Source organism: Echeneis naucrates, chromosome 16 (genome assembly GCF_900963305.1).
Source record: "Echeneis naucrates chromosome 16, fEcheNa1.1, whole genome shotgun sequence".
Taxonomy (NCBI): Eukaryota; Metazoa; Chordata; class Actinopteri; order Carangiformes; family Echeneidae; genus Echeneis; species Echeneis naucrates.
The window spans coordinates 15,637,462-15,656,377 of NC_042526.1; the positions used below are offsets into that span (position 1 = coordinate 15,637,462).

At 43.0% G+C, this 18,916-nt stretch overlaps 1 protein-coding gene across 1 annotated transcript in view; it reads right to left on the reverse strand.

The window, feature by feature from the left end:
• tspan18b (tetraspanin 18b) overlaps positions 1–12,513 on the reverse strand; it is a 30,879-nt gene extending 18,366 nt beyond the window's left edge. The window contains exon 1 of the mRNA XM_029523350.1: positions 12,273–12,513. The gene's annotated coding sequence lies outside the window, so the exon portion shown is untranslated. The remainder of the gene's footprint in view (positions 1–12,272) is intronic.
• Between the last annotated feature and the right edge of the window lie 6,403 nt (positions 12,514–18,916).

Below are 18,916 nucleotides of genomic sequence, written 5' to 3' on the forward strand. Positions count from 1 at the left end.
ACTTTTAAAGTGTGAGACTTTTAAATGAAATAGTCAATAATGTTTTGATGTTATGCAGATTGCACTGTGCATTCTAAAGTCAATTACTTGTATGAGTACGATTATTTAACCCAAGATGTAAACGTAAAAGGCATGTTATCTAACTTAAATGAAATAAGCTGTTGGTATTAAAATCTACCTTGGTGCTACCTACAAACACAGGAATAAATCAATGTGTACTGCTATCTGCAAGAAACTATCGGAGGATAAACAGACAAAGAACAAGAGCAGTTTATAGTAAGTTTCATAAAGCCCTCCACCTTGATAGCCACCCATCAACAAACTATAGCGATGCCAAACGTTGGACTGTGTCTGCAGACTATCGGAGAGCACATATTGTTGACTTAACTTTAACTACAATAATTGTGCTCCATGGAGACACAACATGTAACTCCATTAAAGAAAAAAAGCCAAGACACAAATCCCAAGGCAAAAAAATAAATAAATTGAGAATGCAACAGCATGTTCTGGTGAGTTCCTCCAAACGGACATGCTAATCTCTGTGTTTGTGGATTTGGCAGAAGTCTGCCCAGGAGCAGCAGGGCAGGTGTCCCACTGGGTTACGAGAGCCAGAAGCATTGCATCTGGATCATTTCCTCAGCCCACAGGGCCTCCTCACTGAGACGTCCTCATAAAGCTGCGTATGTGCCAGAGAACCCAACATCCCTCTGAATCCTTTATCTAAATGTATATCAGCCTGCATGTGGTGAATGTGGTGATAGCAGGTAACAAGCTGTGACAGACTCACAACATCACAGAGAGTAGAGGTGGTGAAAATGGCTCTGCTTTTCGTCTCTCACACTGTCAAATGTGCTCACACTAATGGCCACATAGCCTGAAAATGTGTTTGTTCATGAGGCGCAAAGAAATGGTTTTATCACTCGTATTCTTCGGCAGGGCTGGCTATGACTGACTGATGGCTGCAGGATTACTGGAGCAGTGGAGAATGAAACCAGGATAAAGAAGAATTCTCTGCTCTTTGCAAGAATGCTGTCCACTCGAAAAATCTTTGGGTGCATTCTTTTTCCACACTGATTCACTCAAAACTCAATTCTACCTGGACAAGGAGTTGAAAGATATCCTTTGAGGAGATATCCTGCCTCTGAGCGAGTCCCAGGAGGAAGCCAGGAGGAACTGAAATGTGGAAAAAGGGGGTTGGACATTTTCCAGTCTCGTGAAAATGCAGTATTGCTTGAAGAAACATTCCTGCGATCGACTGGCGGAGCCACAAGCGAGGAGATGTCAGGAGAAATCATGCTTGGCTCAACACTAAAAGCACTCAGAGAAATGAGATTTAATCTGCTGAGCTTAGAGTATTACCTAAATGTAAACACTCAGTATACCAGCTGTGAGAAAGTTAACTTCCACAGCTTGCATGCTTGGAAAAACAATGCATAAATAAAACATCACAAATGACAGAAACACAGACATTTAAAGGCCAAAATGATACTTTCACAAGCCAGGGACACTGCAGCTGTGGGAATCAGGCAGTTAAGGTTAACTGGCCACACTGAAACACTTTCTCTCTGAGAGTACTCTGCCTTCAGCCCCGAGCTGTGGGAAAGGGAGTTTATGCAATTACATCACATTGATTTATGGCAGACAGAGGAGAAATTGGGAGAGGATGGAAACTGAGCTGTTTGGAGGAGGTCCAAAATTAGGTCCCCAAAGAGTCAAGTCAATAGGTTTATACCACAAAACATGATGGATCTGAGACAATTGTGTGGGGGATGAATGTGGTCAGGTGACATGGTGAGGTCTAGCGGATCTAAAATTATTGGTTTTCATTTATGACTCAAAAGGTAAATAATAAAAGACGCCATAATTGGAATCAATGAACCTGCTCACAGATCAAATTCAGATAAGCAGTTCAGAAGCGCAATGACACAATTGCTGAGATTGCTTTCAGTTCCCTGAACTTCGGGGAAGCAATGACAACCGTCTTGCCTGAGCAAATGCTGCTGATGCTGTCTGGAGTATTAATTGGGTTATAGTGATGACATTGAGAGAAAGGCACCCAAGCGTGCACTGCAGCGATAGTGGGGTAGCATATCTTGGTCAATCCACCACAGCAGGGCAAATAAACAGCCCATTCAGTGAGCTCCACTTCTGTAAGAGGACCCCTGGAGGGACCACAGCTGGAATATTTAGCTTAAAATATAATACCCTAAAAAAAAATAAAAAAAAAAAACTTCCACTTGACTTGGAGATGCACATACAGCCTTCCTGTGAGCTGAAGCAGAATGACTGTGTGACTGATGTGACTGAAAAGCTAATTGTGAGAGGGGAAATAAGCTTTCATAAAATTGCAGTGGAAGAACATATCTGATTGTTAAAGGGTTTATTGAAAAGCCAGACTCTATTCCGTGCTAGTCTGTAAAGAATACAGACTAAACCACCAACAGAATGTGAGCCTAAGCAAGAAAGGAAAAATGTAACTCATTATTTTTCACAGCACGAGAGTTGTGTTGATAGCAGCCACCAGAGCAGTGGACTTACAGAAAGTGATCAGTCCCACGCATTGAGTGTTGGATGTTTCCCATTGGACATTACTCCTTCAAGAGGGTTCACCAGAAGGTGTTCACAGACCATCTATAACTAGCAAATAGAAGTTTTCAACCTAACCCTCAATTTTGGCTCATTGATCATACACAGTCCAGGCATGTAGGACTTGGTTTTGACCTGGTCTTGTTTAACTTTTCAAAACCTCCAGCTGTCTGCGAATTCTCAAGCCTCCTGGAAACACAACAGACCGTAAGTTCAGGCCAAAAGCAACAGAACAAATATACACACATGAAGCACTGGCCAAATATTTAAAGAGGGTGTTTTGAAAGCTCACAGTATAGACTGGGTTATCAGGGGTGGGTTAGCGGGTGAAGTGAGGCGTGGGGGGATTTGCTGTTTCTCTAGATGTGGCATATGTATGGAAAGCTTACTCAGAGATGCTTTGAGTAAGAAAAGTTTGGACATCTGTTGCCTATTAAATGAAAAAAGAAAGAAAGAAAGCAGCTTGTCCAATTCCAAGCTGCCTGCAGAGATAAGCAAAAGTGGTTTTGGTAATTGCTCACAACATTGGCTTTCCTCTCTTTCATTGTTTTTTTGTTTCATGCATTACTTTAATGTCCTGAGATCAAATGAGATCATGTCTCGTTATTGACTGAGACAAATTTTATTTGAGCATCAAAGAGCATTCATTTCTTCGTTTTCATGAGTCTAGTTAAGGCAGCTGTTTGAAGCCACCAGTTAAAGAGGTGGACATTGTTGACAGTTCAAGTCAAAAGAACGTCTACACATCCAGGGGATTTCAGAGACACCCACAAAATGATTTTGGCTTCAGAATTGGCACTGAGGCTTTTCACATGGGATTGAGCTCCTGCCAAGTATTATCTGGAAAGACGATCTGGGCCTGTGTCTCTGGGGAGAAAACTCCTAGAGAAATGCCTGAGCTGTCTGCTTTGTCCACAAACACTTTACAGTTTTGAGCATCACACCCAGGTGGTCAATATAAGGTTGGATGACTTTGCTGCTGTCGGATCATCCAGATGTGGGACAGGTGACAAATCAGTGAAAACCCATCCAAAATCAGCATTGAAAAAAAGAAAAAACCCACCTCACAGCCTCAGTTCTTTTCTTTTTTTAACACTTAAATCAAAGAACACTGCAGCCAATTTATTTCCATAAACTGGAATCCCTGCCCGGCCTGTGCTATCTCTGACAAACACATGTGAAGGTGATCCCTGGATTCTTAAGTCAGAAATGTAGGGACAGAAATCATTTTTTTACGGAAATATCAAATTCCTTTAATATATTTCAAATGGTTATACAGTGGCTGGTTCTCCTGTGCAGCAGATTTTGCTTTCGCCACTAAGCTTCAAAGAACAGAAGCTGCAGCAAGGTGCAGATTAAGAAAAAGGGGAATTATGTTTCATGGTGTGTATTTGTTTATCATCATAACTTTTTGCAGAACAATTTTACAGGGAATAAAGTAGCTATTTAAATTGAAATTATGTCTATTTTTATTCCTCCCCTCCTAGAAACCATATTCTAGAAGGAGACTCAAGAGTCTCATGTGGAGGTTGATCCTCTGAGTTCATTAAATGCAGCGCATCCCCTTCACAGTAAGAGCAGCGTGGTTCGCTTGCGGCTGCAACAACAGGCTGGCATTGACCGACTGTTTGCCCAAAGGACAGCGGCCGTGTTTTAGTGCAGTGACCCATGAATTCTGTCTCGGGTAGCGTGCTTTTAAAGTGGTGGTGGGCTAAAATTTTCATAAAGCACCATCAAAAAAACATGAGGCAGTGAGGCTCTCAGTCTTTGCTGTCTAATTGTTTTCCCCATTGAGGAATAAAAATAACTGTCTACAACATGTACACCAACCTGCCGTTAAAAGCCAATTATTCATTCAGTCATGCAGAGGCTGTTCAGACAAGTGAATTCATCATTTCAAGCAACATGCAGTCCTACAGCCTTCGCTGAAGACACATAAACAGGTCTGGGTCGCTTGAATGACCGCAGTTGGCTTTATTGCTCTGCTGTAAGCTCCAGTTCAGCGCCTGCAGTCCTCAACCATGTGTGATGCATTGGTGTGGTTGAGGACAATAAATGCAACGACAGAGAATGAACGCCAGCAGTTCCTTCAGAAGGACGCCTGAATTAAACTTCCTGTGGCTCAATCTCAGGTAAGACAGCGTGACGACCCTATCGGAAACACAAACACACAGATGAGCCTCACCTACTCTGCTTCTAGATTAGAGGTCCCAAACATGTTCAGTTTCTGCTTTATACCAAGCTGGAGCGAAACAGGCTTCTGTCTCAGGACTTGTGGCCCTGGCAGGAGAGTGATCATTAGCCAGCCCTTCCCCCAAGTTTTCCCAGGTAGAGGGTGGACCCCCCTGTGGATTTTTTTTAATCAAACACTGATCCGTTCCCCTGATACTGCAGAGGCTGACAAGGAACCTGTATGCCTAATAGACGTGTGGAGACTCTCATCCTGTGGGAGGGAATGTAACACTGCCGATATCCTGCAGGAGCTCTGGGGAACAGCCCTGTGGACAAGGTGTGTGGGCTTCAAAGGAGGCAGACAGCAACCAGCCGAGCAGAAAGACGAGCAGAAATACCGGGGCTCTTTAAAAGTACTTACCCCTCATACCGGCATTATCTTTGAATAAATGTGTACATTATCAGATTGAAAACAGGGAGAAGGAGAATCACATTAGCCCAGTTACGTCTATGATCCAACAGTCACATCCAAGTTAAACTAAAGAAATCTCTGCTTCGCTCAGGACTTTCTGTACCATGTTTACTAGACGAATGCAAAACATTTTGTCTGGATTTAGGTCGATATACAGTAGATATAAAACAACCACCGCTCTTGTTGAGTTTTCCTACCAGTGCTCGGGCCGCAGGGCTGCGCGTGTGTGTGTGTGTGGCAGAGCATCATGTATATTTTGTGTTTGTGTATTTGAGGTTTGTACAGTTATCACTGACTGCAGACAGCAAATTCAGATGCAAACCCAAAACATGCTCAAAATAAATCTCTTTGAGGTACTCTATAATTCAGCCACGCTGGAAAAGCAGAGACAGCAAACAGAAGTACGTCATCTTTACCAACCACCAGTCCTGCTCGCGTCTACAAATCTGATGTAACTGCACCATCTCAGCTTCATTTTAGTTTTCCAAGCATCATCTACACGCAAAAAAGCAATTTTAATGAGCGAGCTTCCACACTCAACACCCATTTCATTTGTAAAAAATCATAATGGCCCAATTATGTAGGTCACCATTAACAACCTCCTGTCCATCTCTACAGTAATTTGTGCCCTCTAAATGACGAAATCAATTTGCGGTATAGGAGCAAGTGTTTGTTTTGTAACAATTATCCAGTCCCATTACAATGTTCAGTCCATCACTAGTGATTAAAAATAAACAGAATATTTACAGGGGCTCAGATCCCCTTCAGGCAAGGACAATAAAAAAAATGCAGAGCTGAGTATGTAATAAAATAGGGCACACTATAAAAAGCTCAGATGACTAATTAGGGTATTCTAGCAAGGCTATATGCTGTTATTCCAGAAACTCGGATGCAAAGAGCAGGAGCACCCATGGAGGAGAACCTGGGACTTGCAAGAAGGAGAGAGAGGAGAGAGGGGTGGAGTAGAGGAGCGCTCTGACACAGACCTGGCTGGGGCAAAAGAAAAAAGAAAGACCAGAAGCAGGCAGAGAGTCTCATTTCATCAGAAAAATGCCTGAGTCAGGAGACGGAAGAACCATTAGTCCCAATGAGTCAAACGGAGAGGCTGTAAAAACAGATCTGGCCTGAGCTTGGCTCACAGTACCAAGCTTGAAAAATGGCCATTGGATCAGCAGAACGGCAGCACACAATGAGGTGAAATGGTTTTATGGCCAAGTGTGTCTCCTCCTCAGTTAAGACTGATGTATGCATGTGCAAAATGTTATAGATCCACATCAAGACTGTGTGTCTGTTGTGTTTACGTTCAAAAATAGTTTTGTGTAACAACAGGTTTCGGACAAGCTGATGCATGCAAGGGATGTGACTAAAAGTTATTATTACACTATTATTCTTCTTATTATTCCACCATTTATTTCCTCAATGAATAACTATTTCCAGCCCAAGATTACTTACTCTGTGTGCCAAAACAGCCTAGAAGTCATTTGACTCACGGTTAAAAGCACCAAAACTTTAAAGCTGGGAAGTTGAAACTTGGTAATATCTGACGAAGTAATTAAAGAAAAAAAAAAAAAAAAAAAACCCAACAAATCTCGATTAATCAGATAAAGTACGTTCAGAGCTAGACCAGAAAATATCCTAAATCTGACACCCGAGCATGTTGGCTTCTGTGCAGATGGAGAAGCGTGTACCATCCCTAATGTGGAGTCTAACTGTGATACTCTTTATCCGCCACAAGTCCTCTCCTCATACTGAGAGTACAATCCTGCTCTTGTGTCGATTAACAATCTGAACACTGAGTCTTTATCGAAATCCATGACAGGAACCAAGTCATTTAAGCAAGGAAAACAGGGCAGCAGGCGAATCTCACAAGACGTATTTATTTATAAAAATGTTCACATTTTCCCCAAATATTATCTACAGTGAGAAGCTACAGTGGTGGGCAAACAATCACCCAGGAGCTATTCGATTAGCACCCAGCCTTTTCCTGGCCGGTGTGCCAACAATATGCAACCTGATGTGAGTTAACTCAGGGCTATTGTAAGAATTTACCCAAAGAACGGGTTGTTTGTTCAGCAAACAAATGTTTCCATTTTATGGGAAAAAAAGGGTAAAGCTATGTGGCTGTCTTCCGTGTCTTTGGTCCAATGTTCTCTGAGGCAGCAACGTGCTTAAACTTTAACATCATTCAGCGGATCATCGTCGCGCTCCAGCCTCTCTGAAGCCGGGCAGGTAATCTCCCCACACATTAGCCCCACATCACACACCTATCAGGCCCAGATTCCTGTCCAGCCTAAACCCCTCTCTGAGCTCTGACTAAATCTGGGGGATAAAAAGAGCACAAGGTGATGAAGAAACCTCCCAGCAAAAGCAGAGGGATTTACTGAGTGTGCTCCCTCTGTGTAATGACTGGAGGGTCCTCACCAGCAGCCTCTAATGGACACCTGTATGGCACAGTTTATTACTTCTGAAAAACATTATGTGGAGCAAAAGATGGCCGGGGGGGGCGGAGGGATTTCAAGATAGATGTGATTTAAACATCCTTAGATGGGTCACAGTGTGCCTTCGGCTTAACGCCAACCTAGCTGTGAGGCCGCCTGAGAGTCTGCTATCGGCTGCGTTCAGCTTGTCAAATACATACTTTTTACCCAATTACCTGCCCAGCGCTGCTTTTATTGAGGGAAATGGAGTGAATGCAAGATAACCACAAAGTATTCTTGGGCTGAGCACAAACAAGCAGCCTGCTTCCTCCTGATAAAAAGGAAGCATCAGCATACTGAGGCCCCTCGGCTTCCTGCTCTTGGTGAACTCTGAGGCCACCAGCTGCTCTGTGCTTAGGTCACTCACTGCTTCCTGCCCATTTAAAGGCACGCAAGGGACAAAGGCAGGCATGAAGTGTGAAAATAACGTGATAATGCAGCATTTTTTCCTCTGTTTCGGGTTAACACTTGGTTCCACGATAATTAAATACGACTATACGTTTCTGAAATGGCACTTTCATGCCACCATTTAGCACTCATACAGAGTATATATCAACATTAAATATACTGGTTAGAGCACAACAATGTACGTGTGGACATTTAAGCTCCTTACTTCTTGTGAAGAATTCACACTGGGAGGCTACATAAACTGATAATGCATCGTAATCAGGCCATTATAATTTGTAAGAAGAAATGTATATACCTATAAATGATCAATTGGGGCATGAAAGTAAAATGTTACCACCGCATTACTGAATTTCACTCCTTCATAGCGTCTCTATATGAATTGATGTTCTGGCTGTGTTGTGCTTTAGTTCCAGCCCTGACAGTAATTTCAGTTGGATCACAGAGCAGGAGCAGGGATGGGAAGGTCCTGCTTGCCTCATTACTGAACATGAGACAATGCCATGCTGTATCCCTGTTTTGTTCTTTTAGTCGCTGACAGGGAGCAACAGAAAGCGATGCAGAGCTGGAGGTTTGCTGTCGCCTCGCTAGTTGTGTGTTAAAAAAAATGAGGCGATATGGGATAAAGACATAAACCCTTTATAAAAGCGATTTTAAACTCTGGGTATGAAATATAAAGCCAATGCATCAAACCACTAGCTACTCTTTGCCAAACAAAATCAGACTGTATTGAAGTATTGAAGATATTTCTGACTTGATTTACGCATTCTGTACGTTTTTCTAAGAACTGCATTGTCTCAGTCTTTAGTGCATGTTTTCTTCAATACAACATGATTTTCATTACTCAAATTATGATGCCATTTAGCAGGGGATGCATGAGGACGTGGCTATCGTGTGATTGACAGTCTGCCTCAGAAAACTATGAGCTGCCTGACAATCAGGATAGCCCACAGATGTTATACTGTTTTGATCGGATTTTAGCAGTAGAGGATGTAATTAGCCGAATCCTGCCAAACACATCAAGTTTCAAAATTTAGCAGAGCTTTTCCAGAACATCTGCTTTTTCATTAAATGCATGTTTCCTTGTAATTATAAATAACAAAGTGTCCATAACATTCCTTATTTAGGTGCCATGACACCGCTGCAGAAAAAGAGCGCACAAAAAGACGTGATTAAAAGAGCACCAGTCAAATCCCAAACAAATGAGGAAAACGAGAAGGAAATACATATTATATTTGTTTCATGTATTAATGTGAGAAATGCTGCACACTCCTCAATATTCCACACAGATCTGATGCTTTTTCTCTGCTGCAATTTTTTTCATCTCTTCAATGGAGCAGAAGCATCAGTTGGCATTAATCATGTGCGTCATGTTTAATTTGTTGATTCTCTTTCCATCAGATGCTTTTTCCTTTTATCAACCAACTTTTCCACATCAGCTTTCCAAACAACTAAAAATCCAGTTTTCTGCATTCACTCCTGACCAGGTTGGTTTGTACATTAAGAGAGTTTCGATATTTTATGGCCCCCAGCTAGGAAAGTGTCTTGAGCTGACAATCTAGCCGCACTGTATGGACATGCGGTGCTTTTATAAAAACCTAGAGAGGACAAATATAACAACATGCACCTTTGTGTCTTTTAAACAGCTGAGGAAAAATGTACCTTTACCAGAGTAAATTATTTCTGCCTGCTGAAAGGTAAATTTCATTTTCTCGTGTCTCCTGACAACAAAGATGCTGAACCCATTACTGGTTGAGGCCTCTGTACCACACACATTAAATGAAGGGTCCTCTAGCAATTGAAAAAAGCAATTTTCTCATTGAGCCAATAGATACTCCATTTAGTTCCGAGCTCTCTGTGGACCATTGCTGCCACACAGGGGCTGATACAGGGGAAAGAGAGTGTAGGGCAATGACCCAGCCTCGTTTTGCCTCTGCCTTGCCGCTCTGAACTCATCGATATAGGTGCCTACATACTCTGCAGGCAGAAGGAAGAAAATGAGGAAGAGGAAACGTGGGGACAAGAGGAAGAAAGAATAACAGATACAATTAAACAGAGAAGGAGATGGTTAGAGGAGGGGGAGGGGGGAGGGAGGGAGATTGTGGTGAGGCAGGATGAATCAGAGATGAAAAAAATCAGCGTCTGAAAGGCCAAAAAATAAAGAGGAAGGGAAAAAATGAGAGCAGAGAGGAGAAGGCAGAAATCGGAGGCACCCATGTGGAACTGCAGATTGATTAGTCTCAGGCCTTTAATGAGCTGCGCTTTGCCAGGCCAGGCGGCATCAAGTCAGTCACCCCGTCCCTCTCAGCAGGAGCTGCCATACACTACAATTCACACTTTTCCATTCCTGCCAAGGAGGAGCAGAGCGCTCGCCGTACACACACATTCGGATCCACACAGATACACAAAACCACTTTCTCTCCGTCTCACACTTCCTTGCCTATTCATTTGTTTTTGCCGTTCGCATCTTCACTGGCACAGTGAATGTGTGATTAAGAGCAACACATTATCAGAGGCCCTATTAAAATGAACGCAATGATCACCAGTGGCAAGTCTCACACCAGGTGTTCTGTGTCTGTAGGTGGAATAAATACCAGCTTGGCTCGATGGAGATTTGAATCCACTCAAACATGTTCCCTCCTAATTGCTATCCTCCAAACCCCACTGAGGAAACCAAATGCATCGTTGCTGACCTTTATTCCCCGTATAAATTACACTGTAGGTTTCCGAACCCTGTTGTTTGCATTTGTACTCATATCCTGCAGACATCACTTCGGTGTCTGAGCAACTAAACTATTTCCCAACGCTCACATGTGAATCAAGCTGAGGAGAAAAAAAGCTTTGGGCAAAGTTTAGTCATTCTTATTGGCAGCTTTTCCAAAAGCATCAATGCAACTGGGTGGTTTTTTTTTTTGTTTGTTTGTTTGTTTGTTTGGTTGGTTGGTGGTTTTTTTTTTGTTTTTTTTTTTGCACTCTTTACAAATTTTCCACTCATCTTGGTTAAGGGGAAAATTGAATAGGATAAAACAAAGAGGAAGACAAAGAAAGAGAGAGAGAGAGAGAGAGAGAGATGTCTTTGCATGATACAGCATTATAGGGGCTGAAGTCGTTAATCATGAAATAAGCTGATTTTTCAGTCTCTCCCAGGTGCTGGGGCATGATATGATTCTCCTCTCCTCTTTCCTGATACGCCGCACCAACCTCGGGGAGATGGAAAGCCGCAGTGACTGGTTATGACTTTCACCTGGACTCTGGTGTGAGTTAATGGGTCCCAGGGAGCCAATCCCCTCTGGCTAAATCTGATTACAACCTGATCTCCAGGTGTTACTGTGACCAGGCAAACGTCTCAGTTTTGGCTTTTTAGAGTGAACCTACACTCCTCCAGCTCCTGGATGCTCCTGGTCTGGCATCGGCATCATTTCTCACAGATAAAAATCGGCCTAAATTTGCCGGGATACTTGCAGAGTCACACGCTCACTGTATCAAACCAGTATCTAGCTTTCCTTTTAGGAGCTTCTGGAGGGTTCACATTGGGAGAGCAGACAGAGGAGGAGTGCGTTTTTGGATGATGCATCCCTCTGATTAATGCAAACTGACAGTGAACTCCTGCCCTACATCGAATGCAGTGCCCAGAGACACCCATCTGGTGACCCCCATACATCTCTGCTGCCTCCTCCTCCTCCTCCTCCTCCTCCTCCGAGGCTGGACCCCGTGGGAAGGATGCCAGCCTGGAGACTGACACACATCCTCCTGCTGTCAGGTTTCTCATGGTGTGATCTAGTCTTACACTAAAGCCTCTGTATTAAAAGCATCATTGGATATTTAGCTGTGGGAGTCTTCTGTGTTCCCTCAGGGACAAATGCTGACCTGACCCGAGGTTAACACAACAGTCCGACTTCACCAACTTGGCCGTGCTTTAACTTCTTTTCCAACATTTCATTCCTCCATCATAATGTCAGTGTCTCCGCATCTCAGCTGAGCAGCAAATCTAACTTGCAGCAACAAAGTGAGCCGAGAATGAAACAGCGCATTAGACGCGACACTGCAAATCACGAGATCTCTCTTCCAAAACAAGCGACACTTTCATTGAAACTGCGGCCGCTCCTTCTTCCACTTCTATTGACATTTGAAGTTGGAAACATGCAGTGACATTTTCTTACCTCCGAACGCAGCTCAGAGTCGGAACCTTTGGCTGCCTCCCTGCTCAGCCTGTTGGAGACAGACCTGGGACTGCTGGATGGAAGTGTTCAAATCAAACTAAAACAAATGCAGCCGGAGCTGGTGATTTATGCTCCGCAGCGTGTGCCTAATAAAATCCACCGGCCGGAGATGTGCGGTCCCAGGACTGAAGGCTGAAGGCTGACCGGAGCGTAAACACTTTGCTGAACTCGTTGGAGCTGAGCTGCTCATCCCGCAGTCCGTCTGCTCCAAGGGGCGGGGCTGTCGGCGGGAAGGCCCCGCCCCCTTCACCTCCACGACAGTAACCCCCCCCCCCCGACACACACACACACACACACACACACACCCCAGGGCACTCATCAATTTAACAAACTTCACAGCTGTTTATTTACACTCTCACCTTTCTATAAGTCTGCACCGTCTGTTTGTGCCTTTAAGTATTTAAAAAAAAACAACCTTTTCCATAGGCTGAATAATATTCCTCAAATCAATGTCAGCATGTGACAGTGTTAGATAAAGTTACACACACATAACAAAACAATCAACCTGCACAAACGCAAATTATGCCTTAAAACAGTTAAACCAAAAGGCGTAATCCCCTAATTTAAGTCTGAAGTTGTTTTTTGCAGAAAAAGAATGATTAGTCATTTCTTCATAACACCATGTTAAGTGGGGTTTCAGATTAGTGTAATGTTCATAATTAGGTTTTAATTAGTGTAAAAGCTTTACACCACTGTGGGTTCTCCTGCTGGCTTGGATGTAAAGGTGGATATGGATATACTGTATACTAGGTGCCGCTGAATTTCTACTATTTTCATGGACTATCACATAAAGCGGGAAAAACGTCTTTGCTTTCTTGGTGGCACTTTACGGATGCCACATTCATGTAAGTAAATCATACACTGTTGCTTTAGTGACGTCACCCAAAATTTACTGATGAATAGTACTGAAGCACCATCGTGGTCACCAGTGCAGTAGAAAATGTGCAAAGAGCAGGCAGGCTCAATCAGTATGTATCTAATTAGCCAGAACTGTAAGCCCCGATGAGATTCAAACAAATGACTCATAAAGATTTAGGCAACATAGAGATGTCATGAAGGAGGAAATTAACTGTAGAAATCAAACCCGTTTTTACAAGGCTGTAAACATGTTTATTTATTTCAGCAGTTTGTTTTTTTTTTCAAGAGCTTCTGTGCAATCTTAATTTTTAAGCATCAGCTATGTCTTGTTACCACAACATGAACATTACCTTATCATAAAACTAAACCAACATGAACAGAAATTAGGGAAGCCGCTAGTCTATCTCTGCGTGAGTACAGCTAAATTGGCCTGCCAGCTCCTTTCATTAGAGCCTCCAGTCTCAAAGCTCAGAGCTGCTGCCTGTAGCTTCAGATTTTACTGATATTTGTCATCTCACTTTGAGCAAGAGGGAAATATTTTGAAATTGTAAAGTCCTTGGAAAAATTGTTAATATTAATAATCAAAATCTTACTTCAGTTGCAGAAGAAAAGCAGTTTTAGCTGTCATTCTTGTTGCACTCAGACTGTGCTTTGATTCATTTCTGACACTAATCTCAGAGCTGCAACGATTGGACCTGATCAGCAACTGCAGAGCTGACAAGAGATTGACTGCTGATGTCCATGATTAAATCAAGTTTCCTGATTTTTGCAATCTGAAATGACAGCAAACCAAATATTTTGGGGTTTTCAACTCTTGTTTGAATAAGGCAAGATATTTGAACTTGTCCCTTCTGAGTGTGGGAAATTATAAAGGCTGTTTCTGACTGCGTTGGTGTTCATACAGAAGAAATACAATACAGCATAACAATTCATCAAAGTGGCAGATAAATCCATAACAAACACGACTAGATGCATCCAACTTTTTCTCTAGAGTTTGTTTGTCTCAGCAGGGAGATGCCTTCAAAGTTTTGTTTGGAAGCGAAGGATTTCTGTCACAAAAGAGTAATCGTTTGCACAGAAAGACATTGTGAAAGTCAACATCCTATTTATTAGGATGAAACTTAGAGTTGTCGTTACTGTGAGGGAAATAATGAAGAAGTTCTGCAACATGCCAAATGGCTGCTTCCTAAATAAAGACTGTTTAGTAATGAAAACACTTTTTTTTGTTGCTGTTTACACAAAATAAAAAGACTAACCCCAGTTTTATGATTCCAGCAACAGATAAGTGACAACTATAGGCAGCCGATAGTTATTGTGCGTCTCTTGTTAATTTAGTGCCACGGGCTATAAGCACAGAGGACACTACTTCGTAGTGGCCTCTGTGCATAGCACGAGGCACTACTTAATCTTCTCCATACTTATTAATATTCTTATTTTTATTATTCCGTCACATTTTCGGCAGCTAATGCGGGCCGTACCGCTTGACGTAGCCCTACAATATATATATCAAAACGTGCGGCTCGATCGGGACAAGTGTGCTAAGTTCTGGGTAGTCGATATTCCCATTTTTCCCAAAGTTATTCCCAAAAAACCAGCAAAAATTCTCCATAGGAATGAATGGGGTTTGGAGAAAAATCGCCTCCGAATTTCACCTATTTTCTCAGTCGCGTAGCTCAGTCATACGTGCGCCTAGAAATGTCATTCAAACGTCAAAACGGAGGAAATCTTGTGCTCTTTCCAGAACACCAAACCTTTTTCTTCTAAGTTGTACGGTTTTCGAAATATGACCTCTCAAAGGAGCAGTCCGATTCACTTTTTCCTCCAAGTTAGAGTGGAGAGGGTCGTTAACTAGAGTGAGAGCACTGTGAAAATTTCACCCACATTTTCATTTTTAACTCGAGCTCACGGCCAAACCGTGAAAGGGAGGCAAATGATTTTTTGGGAAAACGTAGACACTGGTCTTGGGATTCAGAAAATCTAAGTTTGACAGCTCTGCTCCTCACCAAATTTACACAGTTGCGCTCAGAGCGCCAGCAACACCTGCTTTTGCCCCAATTGACTGCAATGCAAATCAAGGTTTCACTAAAAACAATTTCACTCTGACTTCGCACTGTCCCTACACGCTCATTTTAAGGACTTTTCAAATCAAACAAAGACTGCTGGAATCCCCAGACTCTTCTGCCTCTCACGGTGTTTTCGCTTTTGGGAACGGAGCTACGGTTTGCTCGCAATTCGAAGCAGTTCGGGAGGTGGTCAAAAGCCAATTTTGGGAGAGTTTTGGAGGGAGTCTCAGCTCTGACCAGACTGAATTCTCAAATCACCGTGGCAACCGCAGGTCCCTCAGCACGGGTCTGTGTGCAGCTGTTGCTGTGGATTAAACCCACCTCACTTTGGAGCCTCGCTGCTTCGTCATACTTTGTCACAGAAACGCTGTTCAAAGTTTAAACGGCTCAGAAGACCTTGACCTCTGACCTTGAGCACTCACACATATAAACAGACACACACAGAGACACATATAAACAGACACACACAGAGACACAATCGCACATATACACAGACAGAAATAGAGAGATATAGACACACGCTCACACATATACACAGACATACACACAGAGACAGATATAGACACGCGCTCACACATATACACAGACACACACAGAGACACGCACTCGCACATATACAGACACACAATCACACATATACACAGACAGAAATAGAGAGATATAGACACACGCTCACACATGTACACAGACATACACAGACACAGATATACAGACGCACTCACACATTTACACAGACACACACAGACACACACAGAGACACGCACTCACACATATACAGAGACATACACACAGAGACAGGTATAGACACGCGCTCACACGTATACACAGACACACACAGAGACACGCACTCGCACATATACAGAGACACAATCGCACATATACACAGACAGAAATAGAGAGATATAGACACACGCTCACACATATACACAGACATACACACAGAGACAGATACAGACACGCGCTCACACATATACACAGACACAAATAGAGTCGTATATACAGACGTACTCACACATTTACACAGACATACACAGAGACAGATATACAGATGCACTCACACATATACACAGACACACAAAGAGACAGATATACAGACACACTGACTGAATCAAGGTCAATCGGTTCTCCGAACGGAAATTTCAGCAGGATTGCTTTGACGGGCGAGGGGACGACGGGCGAGGGGACGACGGGCGAGGGGACGACGGGCGAGGGGACGCCGACCCGTGGCACTTCAAAATTTCTTGGAATTTTCTAGTTATTCATGCTGTGTGCCTCTCTCACAGGCAGAAAACAAGAGGAGTGCTTTTGTTTGGGCTTTAGAGACGGTGAAGGGGGGGTCTGGAGTGTTTTCTATCCCCCTGTGCTCCTCGTGTCACAAAATCTACTACAGATGGAGAGCAAGATAAGCACTGCAGAGGCTGATCTTTTTGCCTTCTCTAAGGTCGTGACACTGACATTCCCAGTGGCATACGTGATACTTCCAGCCCCCAGTCTTCTTGAGCTCTGCCCTCATCCTTTTCTTAACGCCCCATGGCACCGCTCTGCAGTACTCAGTGCATTTCTGAAGTCAAAAATAAACAACATGGGTTTAAAGCGACGTTCATAACAAGGCAGAGATCACTTTATAAAAAGGTTAGATTGAAAGGCTCGTTGGGAGTTTGGCTCAGACGCAGGGCCTGTGTCCGTGTAAGAGAAGCATCACAGGAATGGCTTGGCTGCAGAATGAACAGCTGTGAGGTATTTTCTTTTTGGCTCCTTGGGTATTTTCGGGGGGCTCAGTGAGTAAAGTAAGGCTGAGGTGAATAACTGACTAAACAGCCGCCTCCCCCACACTCTCAGGGCACTGAAATGAATCACTGGTCGTTTTTTCAGACCCTGACACAGCTCAGATCAGCCACTATTTTCTTTTCTAACTTAATCAGTGATTGACCAAGAAATGGCCACTGACCTGTGGCCGCTGGGATGTAGTACAACACTCAATGTACAACCCCAAAATGAATTCAGTTTCTGATGCACATACGCTGATACTGATATATGTCTCATATATACGTTGCTATGTATGTCTGCTTCAGGATTCAGACAAGAAAATGTTTTATTACAAAACATGAGACTGGCTCAAGAGATAACAAGTAATGTGATCTGCTCTCCAAGTTTTAATTAATGACATTTGAGGTCATTTAGAGACGGTGGAGCGTTATGCTGCTGCAGGGACCAATTCAGTGAAAGCTTCCAGCTAAACCATGTGGAGGTTAAATCATGGAGTCTGAACTGCACACTGTGTTCATTACATGTACCAAGATCATTTGATATCACCACCCCTTTTTTTTTCCAGCAATGATTTGGTGAAGAGTCTACTTGTTCCTCCTCCATCCAGGCTGCTGGCAATGAAATTTACTCGTGTTAATCACATAACACACGCACGCACACACACACGCACTGAAATGGACGATGCTCGCTTAAAAGCCGTTCCTCACATGCACATTCTTATCACTCGCAAACGCATTTAATTCAATTTACACAGCCTGCGCTTCAATTTCACACACATAACATCACACCACATGCTATCTCATTAAACAGGCCATGGCCATGCTTCACCAGCTCACACAAAGTAGGTCTTATTGTTGTACAAAAATATGCATACACAGGGGACATAATCTTGAGGAATTTCACTGGGAACACTAGATGAGTAATTTAATATTTCATTTTGTGGTAACGTGGAGCTGCTTTGTTTCATCTTCCGTGCTTTTTTTATGTAGATATTGAGCTCCTGTAAACACAGCGTAATTTCATTGCTCCGTGGATGTCGCACAGATATATGAGCATCTCTTTGCCTTGTTGAAATGTGGTTGTGGTTGCGCAGGCTTAATATGACATCAAAGCTTTTGTTGCACCTGCGCAGCTTCTTTCCTGCTGCCACTGACAAGTGTTTGTTGTGTCAGAGACATTTGGCATTTTGAGGGGAACATTTATTGCTCCCTTGTTGAAATTTAGATGAAAAAATTGGTACCAATGCTCACATCTATGCATGAAGTAAGGCAGCAACCAATGAGGTGACATGTAAATAGAGACCTGCCGCTGAAAGCTCCTTGTTGGATAGACAACAAGACTTTGGGAAGCCACTTTGTCAAGTTGCTATTCAACAAAAAATTGCTCTGGTACGCGAACCTGCTTTAACAAAGGAAGTCAATTAGAAAAACAAAGAGAACCCAAATCGCAGTAGGAAGATCAGCTGCAGAGCACCGATGATTGCTTTAAGGACTAATTTACTTTTGAGTTTTGATTTTATTTGCTTAAACAAACAAACAATGCTTCAGTGGCCTTGTCCCCCAACTGTGCTCTGTGCGTCCCATTATTCTGATGAATGTAACATCCTGTAGATACAGACAGACATAGCCTACATAGACGTAGATGCATTCGCAGAGACGTTGAGCACATCCTTTCAGCCTCAATCTGTCAGGGGGCATCAGCCAGCACCCAGGGGAAACGTGCCATGGAGCTTAGCTTCCTGCCCCCTTATATGACTCCAGGACCAGGATCAAAAAGTGAGAAGGCTGTAGATGGGCTAAACTCATATCCTAGATGCCCTGTAGGCGAACCACACACAAACATGTGCACAAACAGTTTCTGAACAAGCGTGCTGTGTTCAATTTTTTCTACTTTGTT